This window comes from Equus asinus, chromosome 7, assembly GCF_041296235.1.
Source record: "Equus asinus isolate D_3611 breed Donkey chromosome 7, EquAss-T2T_v2, whole genome shotgun sequence".
In the NCBI taxonomy this organism is placed as follows: Eukaryota; Metazoa; Chordata; class Mammalia; order Perissodactyla; family Equidae; genus Equus; species Equus asinus.
The window spans coordinates 89,170,925-89,189,089 of record NC_091796.1 but is presented as its reverse complement, the minus strand read 5'-3'; the positions used below and the strand labels follow the sequence as shown (position 1 = coordinate 89,189,089).

Genomic DNA, 18,165 nt, shown 5'->3' with positions numbered 1-18,165 from the left:
TGGCCACTGAGAGAGGAGCTGCCCCCCTAGAAAAGAGAGTGGGGTGCAGACCAATCTCAGGGTGCTAGAGGCATGTGGCTGCCCTCTCTGGGGGGAATCTCAGTGATGGAGAAGGCTGGGAGAAACTGATCGCTAAACTACTAGCAGTAAAGAGGTCACCAGAAGGAGGCAGAAACACATGGAGCCGTAAGATAACCAGGATCACCTCCAGGTGATCATCGTGACATGCAACTTGTTACCGTGAGATAAACCTGCCTGTCCATCTTTCCCAGACTCTCAAAGCCCTCCAACCCAAGTAAGTTAATCCCCAAAAAGAGAGAAGGAAGAGAAGGCATCTTACTGAAGGCCATTCCCACCCACACTCAATCCCTTTGAAGTGCTGAAGTGAGAGAAGTGGAAGACAGAAGAACCTTGTACCCCAGGCAATGGGTCAAACCTGGACCACGACTGAGGCAGGGAGAGGAGGGTGTTGGGGATAAGATTCAAATCATATTAAAGACTACAATTTAAACTGAACTAGAATTTTAACATCTGAAAATGGCCACGAAATAACAGACTCTGTCATCAGGACTTGAGAAAGAGACTTTTGTCATAGCACAGTTGAAGGTTTATAGAAAAAATAAAACTGTTTCATGCTTATGTCCCAATAGAGCAATTACGTTACCAGCATCAGCGTCTCAGGGATGGTAAATCTGCCCAGGTCCAAGGCTGCACAGAAGACCAGAGATGGAAGATGGAACCTTGAACGTGTGTGTGTGTGTGTGTGTGTGTGTGTAGACCCGTGTGTGGCAATTTTAGGGAAGATCAAAGGCTCCTCGAGGGCAGGAACTAACTCGGGAAATCCAAGGAAATTACCAAGAATACTGCTTGGGGCCTCAAGGTTTTAATTAGCCAGCATCAGTGATGGACACGGAGGGTTGACTGAGTTTAAAGGCACAGTGTCAGGGCTGGCCCAGTGGCGCAGTGGTTAAGTTCCCACGTTCCACTCCAGTGGCCTGGGGTTCGCTGGTTCGGATCCCAGGTGCGGACATAGCACCGATTGGCAAGCCATGCTGTGGTAGGCATCCCATGTACAAAGTAGAGAAAGATGGGCGTGGATGTTAGCTCAGGGCCAGTCTTCCTCAGTAAAAAGAGAAGGTTTGGCAGCAGTGTTAGCTAAGGGCTAATCTTCCCAAAAAAAATAAAGGCACAGTGTCAAGGCAGACATCTGGAGCCACTGGGGGCTCTGCTGGGTTTCATGTAAACAAGGATAATGTGAAAAAAATATTATTGTCTCCCAGCAGCTTCCTGCTTCTCCGGTCATCCCTGCCTTTCACGAGAAAAATGCTAACCCAGACCTTTCTTCCTTCCCAACCCTTTGAAGATGGGATGGTCATGGGGGCAGGAGGTAGACTCTTTCATCCCTGCATTGGCATCCGATGTCCAAGCCAAACTAGTAGTTACCAGAAGCCTCTGCCACCCCCAGGAGGATGAGGCTGGGCACGACCTGTCTGCTCTGCAATTTCCATTCTATGCAAAGCCAACTCTGTAATTGCCTCTAATTGGACCCATACGTGGTGAGATTTCTAGAGAAAAGAAAAATAGTATGAAGCTTTGAAACAGACTAGAATTCTACTCTCACCCCTAACGTAGCTTCTCTCCTGGAGAATGATCTGCAAAGTGTTAGCTGGGCGGGTGTGTCCTCTGGACCACACACTGGTACAAACTCCCAGGCAAGCTGTGCTGATGCCCACGAGAGTGTCTCCACCCCGCCCTTGGAGATGGAAGGTGGGGCTAGTACAGATGCAGGCGTGACCTTGCTGCTAGGAAATCACCACACTCCCTAAAGAGCCATGCCTAAGGGAGGTCTGCACTGTCCTCACAGGACCGCAGGCTGCAAAGCAGCCGTCAGTGTAGCCTCCCTTGGGGAGGAGCGCCATGAGGAGGAGTGTGCAGCTAAACACAGCCTGCTGCAGGCTGCCCGCAGAGAAATGTCCCCATAGTAGCAAGTGAGACTTTAAAAACAGTCAGTTGTTTCGGAAAAATTCTAGAGTCCCACCAAAAAGTCTGCAATGCATTGGAATATGTTGGAATGTGATTCAACGGGAATTTAGCTAGAGAGCCGTGAAAGAATCAGCGCCCAGGATGGTCGGCTTGCCACCTCTCTCCCCAGAAGACACTCCATCAGGAAGGACTCAGCTTCTAAAATACCCTCCTAGCTCACTGCTCCTCTTCTCACCACCTCTCCAAAATATATATTTTAAGACTTCTATATAACTTCCAATAGAAAATAATAAATAATATAGAAATCTTGGAAAATACAAAAAGTTTAAAGAAGACCAAAAAAAAAAACCCACCACTAAGGAAACCACCCAGAAAGGGACTGCTAATTTTTTGGTATGTCTGCTTTCAGACTTTTATGTTATGTTAGTTACGAATAAATACGTGTGTATGTAATTTAACAGAATTAAAATAGAATTTGGAAAATTCAGTCCACATCGTATAGACACAGTATAAACTCTGGAATCAGTTGTTTAGGCATAACCCTAATTCCACCTCTTGCTCTCTGTGTCTCAGCTGTAACAGGTGAATAATATAGTACCTACATCAGAAAGTTGTTATAAGGAATAAGTGAAATAAGACAGGTAAAGCTCTTTTATATAACAGGACATAGTACATGCAGGATGAATATATATGTGAGTTGCTGTTGTTGTTATTATTATTATTATTGGTTGTGATTTGCTTTTTCATAGTATACACGTTTTTTTTCTGTGCCTCAGAGGCAGTTCACAGGAAGGAACACTGCTCCTGCATCCCAATCAACACAGCAGTGTCAAACCTAAGACACTGTCTAGATTGATAGCACTCTCCGCAAACACTCTGACCTTGCCGGCATCTTCTTGAGAGAGGTTGACGTGACAGGATGGCTGGGGCCAGCTCAAATACCTGGAGGGGCCAGGGAAGGTTGTGGAGGTTTCAGCCAAGCCAGCATCACAGCTGTCCTCAATTACCACAAACAGATGTTGGCAGCTTGACTCATTAGAAATGCAATCCAATCACCTTGGCAGTCCAATCCTCTTACTGGAAACTCCCAGATAGGAAGGCCCTGTGCTCCCAATCCCTGTGGTCAGGTCAATGAAGGTTACTTTCCCTGTCCCGGGGAAGCACAGACTCCATATGGCAAATCTCCATGGGGATTAAAGCAGTGGTCCTCAAGTGGGTCAGATTTTACTCCCCACAGATATTTGTTAGTGACCGGAGACGTTTTTGATCATCACAATTTGAAGGAAGAAGGGTCTGCCACAGGCATCTAGTGGGTTGAGTCCAGGGGTGCTGCTAAACATCTACAAGGCCCAGGACAGCCCCCTAAAACACAGAATTATCCAACCCAAAATGTCATAGTGCCAAGGTTGAGAAACCCTTGCTTGGAGACCCCAAACACATAAATTAAATAGACTTTTAAGTTAAAAGTGGGAAACGGCTGGCCCCGGTGAAATAGGCCATCTTGAGGATCTGTAACACAGTTCCCAGAGGCCAGCAGATAGGATGTATTTATCACATAAGGTAACTATACTGTCTGTACCTCTCCTCCGGGGTGGGTGGAGGAGGAAAGGGAGTCAGAGGATAGATACTTTCCTGGAGAAGGCTGCCATCCATAAACCACCCAACTTCTCACCACAGAAAGAACAGCAGGCTTCTAGGAACTTTCATATTAGAAAAGCTAAGTCCCAGTCTCAGGGGATAAAATATTTCCCCCTTACGATGGTTCATTTTGTGAGTCAACTTGACCTGGCCACGGGGTGCCCAGCTATTTGGTTAAACATTATTCTGGGTGTATCCAGAAGGGTGTTTCTGGATGAGATTAACAGTTGAACCAGTAGACAGAGTAAAGCAGATTGCTCTCCCTACTTGGGTGGGCCTCATCCAAGCCACTGAAGACCTGAATAGAACAAAAAGTTGGAATAATCGAGAATTCTCTCTCTCTGACTGACTGCCTCGAGCTGGGACATGGTCTTCTCCTGCCTTCAGACGCAGATTGGAACTTACAGCACTGGTTCTCCTGGGTCTCCAGGTTGCTGACTGCTGATCTTGGGACTTCTCAGCCTCTGTAATCATGTGAGCCAGTTCCTGCTAATGAATCTCTTTACGTATGTGTATGTATATATTCTGTTTCTCTGGAGAATCCAGACTGATACACGCCTCGTGCTACATGGATGCTTTGTTCTCATTCTTCACAACTCAATTCAAACACAACTTTCTCAGCCAGCCTTGAGACCCTGACCTCACCTCTGTCTTCTCCTCTGTCTCAACTCCTCTTTTGTTTCCTTTCTAGCTTCTGTCTCAATTTGTAATGAGGGATCTTGACTCTCTTATTCACTGTTCTGTTCCCATAGCCCAGCACAATGTCTCATACGTAGTAGATGGTTGCTAAACATTTGTTGAATGAATGGCTGATTGAATACCCAGGTAGGGCACAGGTACAAATAAGTCTAACACATAAACTCATATAGAGCTTGAGCTATGAATTTATTCATTCATTTAGCTTTTATTGTCCTAAGGGCCTCAACTGAAAGAATCTAATGTGTGTGAGAACCAACCATTTGCCAAACACATTTACATCTCACTACATATCTCTGAGGTAGGTACTATCAGACCCATTTCACAGATGAGGAAACAAAAGCTCAAGGAGGTTAAGGCAACTCCCGCATCTCTGTGCTGGTAAGGAGCAGAGATGGTAAGGAACTCAAATCCAGCCTTGACTAGAGAATTCTCTGCTCTTATCACTACATATGGTATCCAAACACCTAGAAAACACAGGGACCCCTGTTTCCTGGGAGCTCACAATGAGCTGAAGAGTCAGAAAATATGTGATTAAAACCAATAGGACCTGTCTCCTATACACCTTATTAGCAGGTGCTCTTTAGTGTTGTTCCAACTATATCACTGACTCATTAGAAATGCAATGCAATCACCTTGGCAGTCTAATCCTCTCATTGGAAACTCTGACATAGGAAGACCCTGTGCTCCCAATCCCCGTGGTCAAGTCAATGAAGGTTATTCTCCCCATCCCAGGGAAGCACAGACTCCATATGGGAAATCTCCATGGGGATTAAAGCAGTGGTTCTCAACCAAGCCAGATTTTACTCCCCACAGATATTTCAGACTATATCGAAATGCTGAGGGGACACAGGCAGGAGAGTGGAAAGAGAAATGAGTGTCGTCAGGAAGATGTGCTTGGGGAAGCTGGGTAGGGATGTGGGCATTGGAGTCAGCTTGACAGGAGTGTGAATCCCAGCTCCACCTCTTACCTGTGTGAACCTGTCAAACCACAAATTTTGTCAAACGAATCTAGGATACCATCAGTTTAAGACATACCATCGTTTACTGTACAACTAACAAAGAAGCAGCAATGTTGATGAAACACAATGCAGAGGTCATGGTTTGTAGGATGCTTCCCGATTTCAGAAATCTAAAATGTAAGAAACCGTGTGTATTAGAATCCTAAAACATTGTGTTTAATCTCTCTGAGCAACAGTTTTCTCTATACAGTGGGGATGATAACCTTCAAGCCATGGGGTTCTTACAGGCAAGCCCACCCTGAACATTTGCAGGACTCAGGGCAAGAGCACAAAAGGAGGCCAACCTCCCACATGTCTGAATATTTAAAAGTTAGAAATGAAGCCAATAAACTATGAAGAGTGTTATCCTCTTACCTGAACATGGTATATATATCTTCATGACAACCTGGAAGGCCAGGCTTGGATTTAGAATTTGCCAACTTTTCAGGGTTCTGCAACAGAACGTGACAGCACAGGCTTGCTTCTCCTCCCGCCCTCAGCTGCATCTTGCACTGCTGAGGACCTCACACACCTGTGAAGGGCCACCCCAGTTGAAGCCCTGTCCACATAGGCGTGTCCCTTCCCTTGCAAACAGCTGTAGCTCAGTCACCCCTTGAGCCAGCAGGCAGCACAGTCTCACCCCAAGAGGAGAGACCTGGCAAAGACACCCATGAAGGCCCTGAAAGTAGACTCAGGGATATTTGAGCAAGGAATTCCAGGGTCCTGGTTACCCACAGTGGGAGCAGACTCAGGATGAGCAGGCACACTTAGCCCAAGGACCCCTGAACCAAAGAGAGAGCCAAGAAGGGTGCAGCCAAGAGAAAGCAGGACCTGGGGTCCCCTTCCCAGGTTCCAAGAGTGGACAGGTTATGATGATCAGACACAATAATAGATGCAGCATGCCTGGTTCAAAGACTAGTATCTAATGGAGACTCTACAAACAAGGTTTCCCATACCTAGTAGAAAAAAAGGCCTAACAATAATGGATATAGGAGCAGCTACCTATTACTTAGCACCAACTATGTGCAAGACAGTGGGTTATATGCTTTCCATTCATTTTTTATTTAATTTGGAGAATTGGAGATGTGTCTGAAAAGTAAATTGTGATCAGACTAGGGGAGGTCCTAGAAGCCAAGCCAAGAAGTCTTGTTTACATGGGAGTCATTGCTGACCTGTGAGCATGGGGCTCATAATACGAAGATCATTCCAATCAAAGACTACAAGTACAGTAGAGGAAGAAGACTCAAAACTCAAGTGAGAGATGGTTACAAAATGGGGGTAAATGATGAGGACCTCAACTATAATTTTGATAGTGGGAATGGAAAGCTAACAATGGCCAGACAGAGGTGTTAGAGAATGAACCATTCGGGGCATTGAAAAGGAACAAGAGAAAGGAAGTAGGCAAGAACTATATTTTCGAGAGGACATGATGGTACCACTGGCAGAAATAAGAAAGTTGCAAGGGAATCTGACTTTTGAGGGAGGAGATAAATTCAATTAACTTAAAAAGACGATTCCACTATCCAGGCTTTTTAGAACATCTACTGTTTACCCAGGCTTGTTTATACTTCTCTGCCTCTGCCTCTAACATCTGTCAGAAATTGTCCCCATTGGTGCCACTACAGAGTTCCCATAACTCAGTGAGACCATTATTTTGGTCTCATAATATCTAGCAAGACATTATTTTTCAGTCCATCAGTGTACCCAGCAATAGCTGCATTGCCACAAAAACTACAATTTTGTAATAGTCCTAAAATCTAAACTAAGATTTTGGATCCCTACTAATGAAACCTATACATAATATTTGCTTGTCTCCACCCTGCCCTTGTAACTATACCTGGAAATTCTGAATAGTCCAACAGTTCTAGTATCATAGGAAATATACTTCTTAAAGCTTTTAAGCCAATCAGAAAATAGATAAAGTTAATACAACAGTGCCATCTAGTGAATGACAAGTATCTAAAATGGCATGGATACATCTCAAATTTAATATTTATATATTTTATCCAAACAGATCCAGTCCAGAATAGGAAGAGTATTAATGAAGTTGTTTGTGTCATCATCAACCTTCAGAAAAATCCCTCCATGTGATCTAATATTGCTAAATTTAGGGGGAATCTTAATATAAGCCATGTAAATAGAATGAAGAAATTAGTAGAAATTCATGTTTTCCTCTGGAGTCAAATGTTAAATAACAAGAATCTAATGCTAATTCATGATAAGCTCTGTAATGGATTCCCATCTCCTGACACTGAGCTCAACACCCTCTCTGTGACCCTAAGCTGATGGGACAGACAGCCTCAGATATACCTGCAGCATCCGAGCTCTGTGTTTAGTGCTCAGGTGACCTAAGGCAAGTGAGACCTCTCTGACCTTCTGTTTCTTCATCTGCAAAATGGCAGTGATGATAGAATAATACCCACTGATGGGGATATGGTGAGCCCTAAATGAAGTACTTTAGGAAAAGCATGTAACACGATGGTTGAGCACAAAGGTAGCTCTTCTAGTCTGCCCCTTCTCCTTTATCTGCTCATTTACCAAATGAGAGTAAGACACCTAAGTGTCCATTTCTTTAAAAAGCCAACATTCAAATTTTTATTCAACAAATATTGAGGCCCTACTGTGTGCCAAGCACCATTCTAGGCTCAGAGGATGGGGAAGGTTCCTCCCTGGTGGAACTAACCTATGATATGGGAGGATCTTGGAAGAAAATAACACAGAATCACAGCACACTGAGAGATTGCGGCCTGCTTTAGATATGGCGGGGAAGGAAAGCTTCTTAGAGCAGATTTTGATTGAGTTAACAAGGGGAAGAGGGGGAGACAGACAAAAGCTGAAATGAAGGAATATACCCTGTGCTCTCCTAGAAGACAGGAGGGCACAATCGCTGGATTGTTAGCTAATTGAGTCACCTTACAAAGAAGAGGAGCTGAGAGCATTATCCAAGGAAGAGGAGGTGTTCATCCCCCAAGGCAAGCAGGCTCTGCCCTAGATCCAGCCTCCACCCCATTTCCTCCAGCAACCTCTCCATCACCATTTCAGGGACGGGGATTCTGTCTCAGGAGCGCCTCTGAGGTAACCACGCTGCCCGATAGAAAAACTGAAAATCAAGATGCCCCTCTGGCTTTCTTCCTCCTGCTCTCCCATTTCCCTCTGGGACCTTGAGAGCCCTCCTCAAATGGCTCAATGTTTTTAATAAAGAAGCAACATTTTCAGTGTTCTGGTTTATCTGGTTTAGGGTTTATTGCCCATCCAGGAAGGCTGGTCTCCACTGCTCTTCAGTTCTGCATGTCACACAGCCAAATCTCAGCTGCCTGCCGGTGGATCAAAGCTAGTACTTCCCAAAGTTATATGTTACACGACCAAAAATTTTAATTTTTCTCTAAAAAAAATGTTTTAAAGCTCTATAATCCCACACTTTGGCTGGAAGATACAAAGTTAAACAGGTTTCTTTTGGAAGCGTTTCCAAGTCCTCAATATCTTAAGAATTGCACATTTCCAATACAGTACATGCTATATTTCACAAAATTGTTTGGCAGCGGAACCCTTTCAGCACAGAGTTTCTCTTGGAAATACACTTTGCAAAAGGCTAATTTCAGGTCTGTCTAGTGCCTACTCTTACTTCAGATTTTGCTAGACCCTTCATGAGATTTCATGAAGCTTTTCCTAATGCATCACAGCGCCCTTTCCCTCAGTTCTGTATCCCGTTGACCAATACTCCTTGTCTTCTCACACAACTCTCTATAAATATTTATATCGCAGGCTCTCTAACACTTTCGTGCCCTTAATTGATTTTACCTCTCTCCTTTTTCACCTTATTGTACTCCCTTTTAGATGAGGAAACTTGCTTTATGGGCAAGGTTCCAGGGAAGCTCATGGAAATCTCTGGTGCCCACACAACGAGGGTGCAGTAGTAGATGTTTCACGTCGGGGGCGGGGGGGGGGAGGGGGGGACTGGGGGGAGGGAGCAGAGGAAGAAGAGGCTAAGATTGATGCAGATTAGAAAGATCATAGTCCTGGTTCTAGAATTTGACTTTTGATCAATCACAATCTCTCTGAGCCTCATTTTCTCCTCAGCCAAACAAGGCTGAAAACATTTGCCCTGACTTCCTCCTAGGACTGATGGAGAGCCCTAATGAGATCGTCAATGCAAACTCAACTTGTAACAGGAAAATACTAGGCTAACATAAGATAGCATTGACATTAGCATCGGCTGACACATCCCCTCACGTCTGCTCCACAGAGGCAAGGGTACCATCCCCACAGTGAGTTGGGATAATCCACCCTGCACATACATTTAGCTAGAAAGATCTTCTAGTCTCCAAAATAATGCCTCTTTCTAAATCCTAATGCTTGGAATTTCTGTAATATAAGATAGATGCTTCTATCCACATTAAATATAATTTAAAATTTTTAAAAATTTGTGTCAATTCCCTTCCTGGGAGAAACTTCAGAAGGAGAGGATTCTGAGCCTTGAAAATGAGGTTAAAAGAACGATATGCAGAGTTTTTAAACAAAAACTAAGTTGGGAGCCACAAAGGGAAATGCCACCTTCTTCAGAACTTTTTTAGGGAAATATTCAGATTAAACTAATTTTTATTGTATACTTTCTATTAGAAAATATACTAAATATTCTCAAACTATAAGCATAGTCTTTGCCACTCTAGCTCTGGGGGAAATCCACACTACTAGTTTGGAAAACGAGACCCTGGACCTAAGCCTGAATGTAATCATAAAAATTAAATTAAATTAAAAACTATTGAGGGACTTCGTATCGGAAGAGGAATAGCGCATCTACTTTGTAAAGGCACTTTAGAATCGAAACTGTGGCTTGTTATCTGATTATCTAAATGCAAGCCATCTTTGTAATTATTTTTATTGTTAATAAATTCTATCCGGTTTGGATGAGGCCATCAACACATTAAAGTGAATTCAGATTTTGAAAGAGAGAACTAGACAGCAGTCACAATCAAGGTGCCCGGATTTCTCCCAATTATTGCCCCCAATTATTTCCACACCTATTGCCGACATGTTTAATCTTCTTCTCCTGGCCTAACTGACAGCTTGCATGAAGGAAGAATGCTTGCAAATGCACTGCTCAGCAGAGAGTGTAGGTCCAATTTAAATAATTAGAAGCCTATTTCATTTCTTCTTTCCCTCTTGTAAGTGCACTTGAAAGGTATGTGCATGCTGAGCTTCATGCCTTTAACTTATCAGGGGATGACTTATCGAATTTCGTTAAGCCCCTTCCCTTACCAGCCCTACTCTGTCTGTCTCCTGGGGCACTGACGATAATTTAAAGCTATTGGATGATAATCAATAAGCAAGGGTCATCTCTACTGCCTGGCTTAAAAGTCTTTGATCTAGTAAATCATCCATTACTGCTGCCTATATTAGCCTTCCCGTTACCCGCGTGACCTGGACTGGTCCTCTTATTCTTCAAGTAGATGAGGACAGGAGCAGAATTGCAGCTTTCTGCTGACGAAATGAGTCTGCAGTTCCCTTGGGCTTGGGGCCTGTCTCCACTTTCCCTGCGAAGTAACTTCCCTCCTCTCACCAAGTGGTTAGAAATCTCTTTTCATTTGGCAAAGGCCTGAGGCATAATTCTGTTGCTTGACTTAAGGACATTCATATGTGTCCCTTTCATTGATTGCAGGCCTGGGAGTGCCAGCCTCTGTGAGGTTCTAGAGATTCTGTGAGATGAGACATGCTCATCGCTGTCCCAGTATTGATCCAAGTGCAATTCAGAGATACTTGTAACAAATGAAGATCCTCTGGTCAGAGATCTCCATTGCACACATTTAAGATGGGTCTGGAGAATCTTTCCCTTTTAACTTGGACCAACACTGTGATGGCCATGAGCACGGGGGACTGCATTCCAAAAATCTCCTTTTTTTAACAAGCTGTCTGGGTAATTCTTTTGCACATCAAAGTTTGAGACCCTCCAGTCTAGAAAGCCTATAAACAAGTAAATAACTAATTTGTATTATTAAGTAAGAGTGAAATAGAAGCTAGATAAAGCTACTAGCAATTTGCTGCAGGAGAATAGGAAAGAACAAGACGGGCTCAGAGATTCATTGAGTTGTCGTTTAAGCTGCCCGCGAAGCTGACTGGAAGGCAATGGTTGAGAATCAGAGGGATGATGTTGCAGACACAAGGAATAGCATGGGCAAAAGCTCATGGAAATAAGAGTGCAGAGTTTATGTGGGAATTTGGAAATAATCCAAAGAATAGGGACCTGAGATGCACACTGAGGTTCATGGTGTGGTGGGACTTGAACTTGACAGGGAAGTAGGAGTCAACCACAAAGGTACTTGAATGCAGTTCTTCTGACAGTAAGGGCAGGGATCTGGTCCAATATTCAAGAATGAATTTAAATAATCAGGAATTACAGAGAGGTTGAAAGAAAAAATAGAAAAGTGACCAAAATTATTCAACATGCAAAAAACTTTTGCCAGCTGCCTATATCATATCCATCCAATCCCATATTTATTGAATGTCTATTATAGGCCAGACACAAGAGCAGGCTCAGGAGAAATAATGCGAATCAATACAAATGTGGTCTCCTTTCCATCATAGAGTTTATGGTTTAGCTTTTCCTATCTGACAGGCACTGAACTAACAGATAGGAAACCAAAATGGCACCTCGAGGAACTTACAGTGTAAAAGACTAAGTCTTACACACGCACGAACACGCACACACATTTGCATATGTCATAATAAACCACAAGAAAGGTAGGAGTGAAATGTTGAAGAGCTAAGTGAAGAAAGATGACTTGAGAGGGGCCTTAGAGTGCAGACAAGATTTTTGACCAAGGGAAGGTGGAGAAACAGGGCAGTTTTAGTTAGAAGGAAAGGAAGCAATTCAAGAGAACAGAGAATGGAAACAATGAGGATGATGATGACAGCGACAATGCTTTGCCATGAAAGAGTAAGAACTAAGTGTCAGACATTGCACAGCCCCTTCATACGTTCCTTTCCCTCGTCCTCAGAGGAACCCCTCAGAGCAGGCAATATTACCCTGTTTTATATATATGAAAACAATTCGTCAGTGGGTTAAATAACTTTCAAAGATAGCAAACCAAGTAAGTAAGAGAGCCAAGACTCATTCATATTCATTCATTCAATTTATTCAACAAATATTTATTGAGCAGCTACTAGGTGACAGGCAGATCTGTCTTACACCAAAGTTCCTATAATTTTTCTCCACAACACCCTGAAAATTAATAACAGGAATGAAATTAGCACTAATAAATAATAGCATTACAAGAAGAAAATGAGGACTATAGACGAAAGGATGATAATAGTCATAGCATGTTTTATGCTTTTCAAAGCATTTTTACATATATTATGTCATTTGATCTCCACAAACATCTTCAAAACAAAGAACAAAAGGAGTCCAATGCCTGTTAAACATTGTGTATTAAATGTCTAATCTTTCACCTTTATCCTGAATTCTCAAAATCTTCTATTCTTAAGGGTATTTTTTGTTTCTTTTTTCAAAGTTATTTTATTTTAATCAAAAATTAGTTTTACTGTTTTTAAGAGGAAAGCATAAAAAACAAAAGTGGCCCATAAACTTACTATCCAAATATCTCTTGTTAATATTTTTCAACTTTTTATTTTAAAATAATTTTAGACTTTCAAAAAATTTGCAAAAATAGGACAGAGTTCCCGTATTTCTTTCATTCAGCTTTTCCTAATTTTAACAACTGACATAACCACAGTACAATTATCAAACCAGGGAATTATCACTTGTTCCATACTAACAACTGAACCATAGAGTTTAATCAAATTTCACAAGTTTTTCTCCCAATGTCCTTTTCCTGTTCCCACACCCCACATTGCATTTAGTTGTTTGTGGCTCATTAGCTTTCAATCAAAGTCAGTTCCTCAGTCTACCCTTGTTTTTTTGTGATATTGACACTTTTGATGAGGACTAGTTAGTTATTTGGTAGAATGTCTCTCAATTTGGGTTTCTCTATTACGTTTTCATGATTAGCTTGAGGTTATACATTTTCGGCATGTTACAGAATACCTAAAAGGCGATGCTGTGTCCTCCTCAGGACATTTTCTTTTCTTTTCTTTTCTTTTCTTTTCTTTTCTTTTCTTTTTTGGAGGAAGATTAGCCCTGAGCTAACATCTGCCAATCCTCCTCTTTTTTCTGAGGAAGACTGGCCCTGAGCTAACATCCGTACCCATCTTCCTCTACTTTTATACGTGGGACGCCTACCACAGTGTGGCTTGCCACACGGTGCCATGTCCGCATCCGGGATCCAAACCAGTGAACCCCGGGCCGCCGAGAAGCGGAATGTGCACACTTAACCGCTGTGCTACCGGACTGGCCAGGACATCTTATCAGGAGGAACATAATATGAACCTATCTTATAAGTCGTGATGTTAACTTTGATCACATGGTTAAGGTGATGTCTACTAGGTTTCTTTATTGTAAAGTTACTATTTCTCCCTTTGTAATTGATAAATATCTTGGGAGAGATACTTTGAGACTATGCTAACGTACTATTTCTCCTCAAAGGTTTGCCCACGGATTTTAGCATGCATCCATGGATCTTCCTTGCAACCGTTATTGCTGTGGTATTGCCTAGTGGGGATTTGGTATTTCCCTCATTCCTTGTACACATATTAATTAGAATTCTTCTCTAAAGAAGAGCTATCTCTTCTCTCCATTTATTTACTTATTAGATTATTTATATTAGGATAGACACCTGGATATTTATTTTTAATAACATTGTTACTTATGATGTTGCTCAAATTGCACACTTTAGCCATTGGAAGTTCTAGTAGATGTGCTTCTGTCGCCTTTTGATAGCACTTCAACTGTTTAATTACTTTTTTAGAACTTTTTTACTTTCTGATGCTGCAAGATGCTCCAGGCTCATCTTGTAATTCCTTGCTTCAGCCATAGAATCAGTCCTTTCTCCTTCAAGGAGCCCTGATTCTTTTTATCAAAAATGAGATTCAGGAACCAAGATCCAGGCACTAGATATGCTCATTGCTACTGGAGTGTCATGGTTCCTTGGCCTTCTAAAGAGACATAATTGGGAAATAAGTGTTGTATACTAACACATGCATACACATCTATTTATATCTACTTCTTTTTCAATTTATCTGTATACATATTTAAAAAACGTGAGTTCATACGGATACTTCCAATTCCAACCCAACACCACAAGGTTGGTTTTAGCCTTCTCCCTTTCCTTACTTATAATCTCTTTCTCCAACGGTGTGAAACCTAGCTCTCATTACAATACACTCACTTGTTTGTTCAACCTTAGTAAAAACATAAGAGGTTTAATTACAGAATTGCTAAAGCATAGTCCTGTGACAAAAAAGATTTACTAACTGAATTACAGTACTCTGTTCGGTTCTCTTCATCTTTAGCTTTACAGCATCCACAGTACTGTTTTCCAAAGTTACCTAGGTTAGTTCTTTTTTTCCTCACCCCTTTCAGTGTGGTTATGGATTTCATTGGTAATACAATTGGGTTTATTTACTACTACTTGTATGCTATTTTGGGTCCTCCCTCCGACATCCTGGTTGATTGGAAAAATGCATTTATCTTAAGAAGCGTGTAAAACATTATTCATAATTTTCTTTTAATCAATTTAGACATACAGACCTCTTTGCTGAGTACCTACCATGTGCCAGGGACAGTCTAGACATTTTTATTATATAAGACTATAAAAACATAAAATACCATTTTAATGATCAATACCTAGGTTATGAAACTTTATGCCAAGACAAAAAAATGATTTACTTTATCTACCAAAAGGCGATGCCCCCTTTGTCTTCTCTTATCTTCTTCATAATAGTTCGCCAACTTTATGGATCTATAAAGTTGTTGGCCTAATTATTTCCATAGCCTAAAAATACATTAGAAATAATGAAGTAAAATTGCTGTTTCTCATAAAACAATAATGGAATGTTACCTGTTTGGGTTTTATAATTGACTATCACTATTGACAATTCATCCTATAAAATGAAAATATGGGCACTGCATGTATGAATACAAACAAAACCCACTGAGCACCCTTGAGGACTCATAGTAATCTTGATTTGGGCCTTTAGAAGGCAAGGTTGTCCCTCAGTGTTTACAAGAACTTTCTGAAAGACAACCACGGATAGGTCATTGGCCCCACCTTACTCAGGCTCCTGTCTTTACATAGTTCTTAAATGAGTTGGGACAACTGTATAGTGGCTAATAGTGCAGTTTCTGGAGTCAAAATTGCTGTGTGCCCTTAGTTTAATTTCTTCCTGTCTCTGAGCTGAAATTTCTTCATTTGTAAGGAAGGATAAATTATTTGTATAATTTATATATGCCTATGTATAATTTACATATATAAATATAAGTCACTTATATATTATGTAATATATATATTACTTATCCCGCTTTACAAATGAGGAAATGTAATTGTGAAATGAACAAAATTATGTGCCAAATTCTTTAAAGTTTTCAGCACATAGAAAGCACTCAGAAAATGTCAGCTATTCTTAGTACTATTATCATTCAATTGCTATTCAAAAGATAAACAACAGTAGCACATATTGTTAATAACTGACAGTGTTTATTTAGTAGAAAGTCATCATCTGAGATGAAGAAGAGGCAGAGGAAGAGAACTAACAATTATTAGACCTCATAACAGTCTAATCCTAACAATAATTCAGTAAGGTCACTATTAATAAACTCATCTGTGAAACAAAGATAAGTAACCTTGACTAAGTAATCAAGGTCATGTAACTACTGAGTGACAGGCTGAATACAGATCCAGATCTCACCATTAAAAAGGAATACTGGGGAGTGAGTTAGCTCTTTCAGAGTAGACACTTGCGCTTCAGAAAAGTGTCCTAAAACATTGTCAAGTGGCCCCAGAACAGAGCCCTGTGATACAGCAGAATCACTCCATAATCCAGGGCATGTACAACAGGGCAAAGGAGGTTTGGAACAGGACCTCGCTCCTGGGCAGAAACATTCATTGATAGGATCCTCCTAGGTAAGAGGATCCATATTCTGGGTTTTCCAGGTCAGGATTTATCCCAAATATTCTGTGTCATTATCACCAGATGCACTTTTGGGCTAGGTTACCATTCCCATAGATCCAGATACTACAGAAGGATTCCTAAGCGTTTAGTCTTGGCATCTCAAATTGGAAGCCCATCTTTCAGGGCCTGCAAATGAGTTTTGTTTGGGAGATGTTGCCAAATTGGATGTGAATGCTTTAGGATGCTGCGTGCAAGCTCCCTGTCCCATGGGGTCCCCATTTCTCCCTGTGACCTTAAAGCAGCCCTCTTCACCCATATATCTTATGTGCCCAGTTGCTAATGGAGAGTTTTTTTGTTGATCAGGCCCCACTCCAGATCGATTCACTCAGAATATCTGGGGTGAGGCTAAGATAGGGATCACTGAAGGACTCCCCCTCTCCCGCAGTGCTTCTAATGAAAACCAATGTTAGGAATCACTGGTCTAGGTGCCAGCCTGGTGCATAGCGGTTAGGTTCGCTCACTCAACTTTGGAGGCCCAGAGTTTGCGGGTTCAGATCCCAGGCACAGACCTACATACCACTCATTAAACCATGCCGTGGTGGCATCCCACATAAAAAATAGAGGAAGCTTGGAACCGATGTTAGCTCAGTGACAGTCTTCCTCAAGCAAAAAGAGGAAGATTGGCAACAGATGTTAGCTCAGGGCCAAACTTCTTCACCATAAAAAAAAAAAAAAATGAATCACTCGTCTAGGCCCTGCTTTCAATCCACCCATCAACCTTCTCTCTTTCTCTTATGTTTCTCTCATTCTTTTGTAGTGGGTTGAATAATGTCCTCCAAAAATTCATGTTCACCTGGAACCTCTGAATGTGACCTTATTTGGAAATAGAATCTTTCCAGATGGAATTAGTCAAGATCTCAAGATGAAATCATCCTGAATTTAGGGTGGACCCTAAATCCAATGACTCGTGTCCTCATTAGAAGAAGAGAAGACATAGGGAAACATACAGGGAAGGTGATGTGATGATGGAGACAAAGATTGGAGTGACGCATCTACAAACCAATGAACGGCGCTATTTCCAGGAGCCACCATGACTAACTAGGAAGAGGCAAGGAAAGATTCTTGCCTAGAACCTTCAGACGGAGCATGGCCCTGCTGACACCTTGATTTCAGACTTCTGGCTTCCAGAACTGCTAGAGAATAAATTTCCGTGATTTAAGTCACCCAGTTTGTGGTAATTTGTTGGCAGCCCTAGGAGACTAACACACTCTCCCAATAATTCACCCAATCTCTGCTGAGAATTGCTCAAATATCCTCAATGTTCAAAGACGTCCTTGTGCCTCCAGAAATAAACTGAAAATATCCTAAGACTTAGAGACACCAAAAGGAGTATAGAAAGGAAGTAACTGCTCACAAGAGACACAGTCATATAGACATGAGAATCTAGGACCTTCCAGGGGCCTATGGAACCAGTTAACGGGAAGGAATCCCAGCTTGCCCAATGCATTTTCTCATCACTTCATTTCCCCTCCATTAGTGGCAGTGGAGGACATGACTTTTCTTTTCCGTGCCAAAAACACTAAGAGAATGAACTCTTACTGTTAAGTTATTAAAGTCTCATGGCCTGGTCTCCAATTGTCTGCCCTCTTTCCCATGGTCTCTCTGCAGGTCCCATTTTTCATAGTTGTTCTGCCTTTTTTTTACTCCAGCTTCCTCTTCTTTTCTACCAGACAGATGGAGAGGCAGCCCAACATCTGAGAAGCTAGTCTTACTCCCTCCCAGGCAACAGCTGCTGCCACAAAACAGCCCTGTAAATGTCAGCAGCAGATCCATACGTCTTCAGGTG

The 18,165-nt window shown here is 41.9% G+C and overlaps 1 long non-coding RNA gene across 2 annotated transcripts in view; it reads left to right on the top strand.

Annotated features, from left to right (window-relative positions):
* Window positions 1-17,949, top strand: part of LOC139045719 (uncharacterized) — a 127,923-nt gene extending 109,974 nt beyond the window's left edge. Inside the window, exon 3 of one of the 2 annotated variants that reach the window (XR_011504720.1) lies at window positions 17,137-17,949. This is a non-coding gene — a long non-coding RNA (uncharacterized lncRNA). The remainder of the gene's footprint in view (window positions 1-17,136) is intronic. The other variant, XR_011504719.1, reaches the window with a different exon arrangement.
* Window positions 17,950-18,165: the final 216 nt, after the last annotated feature.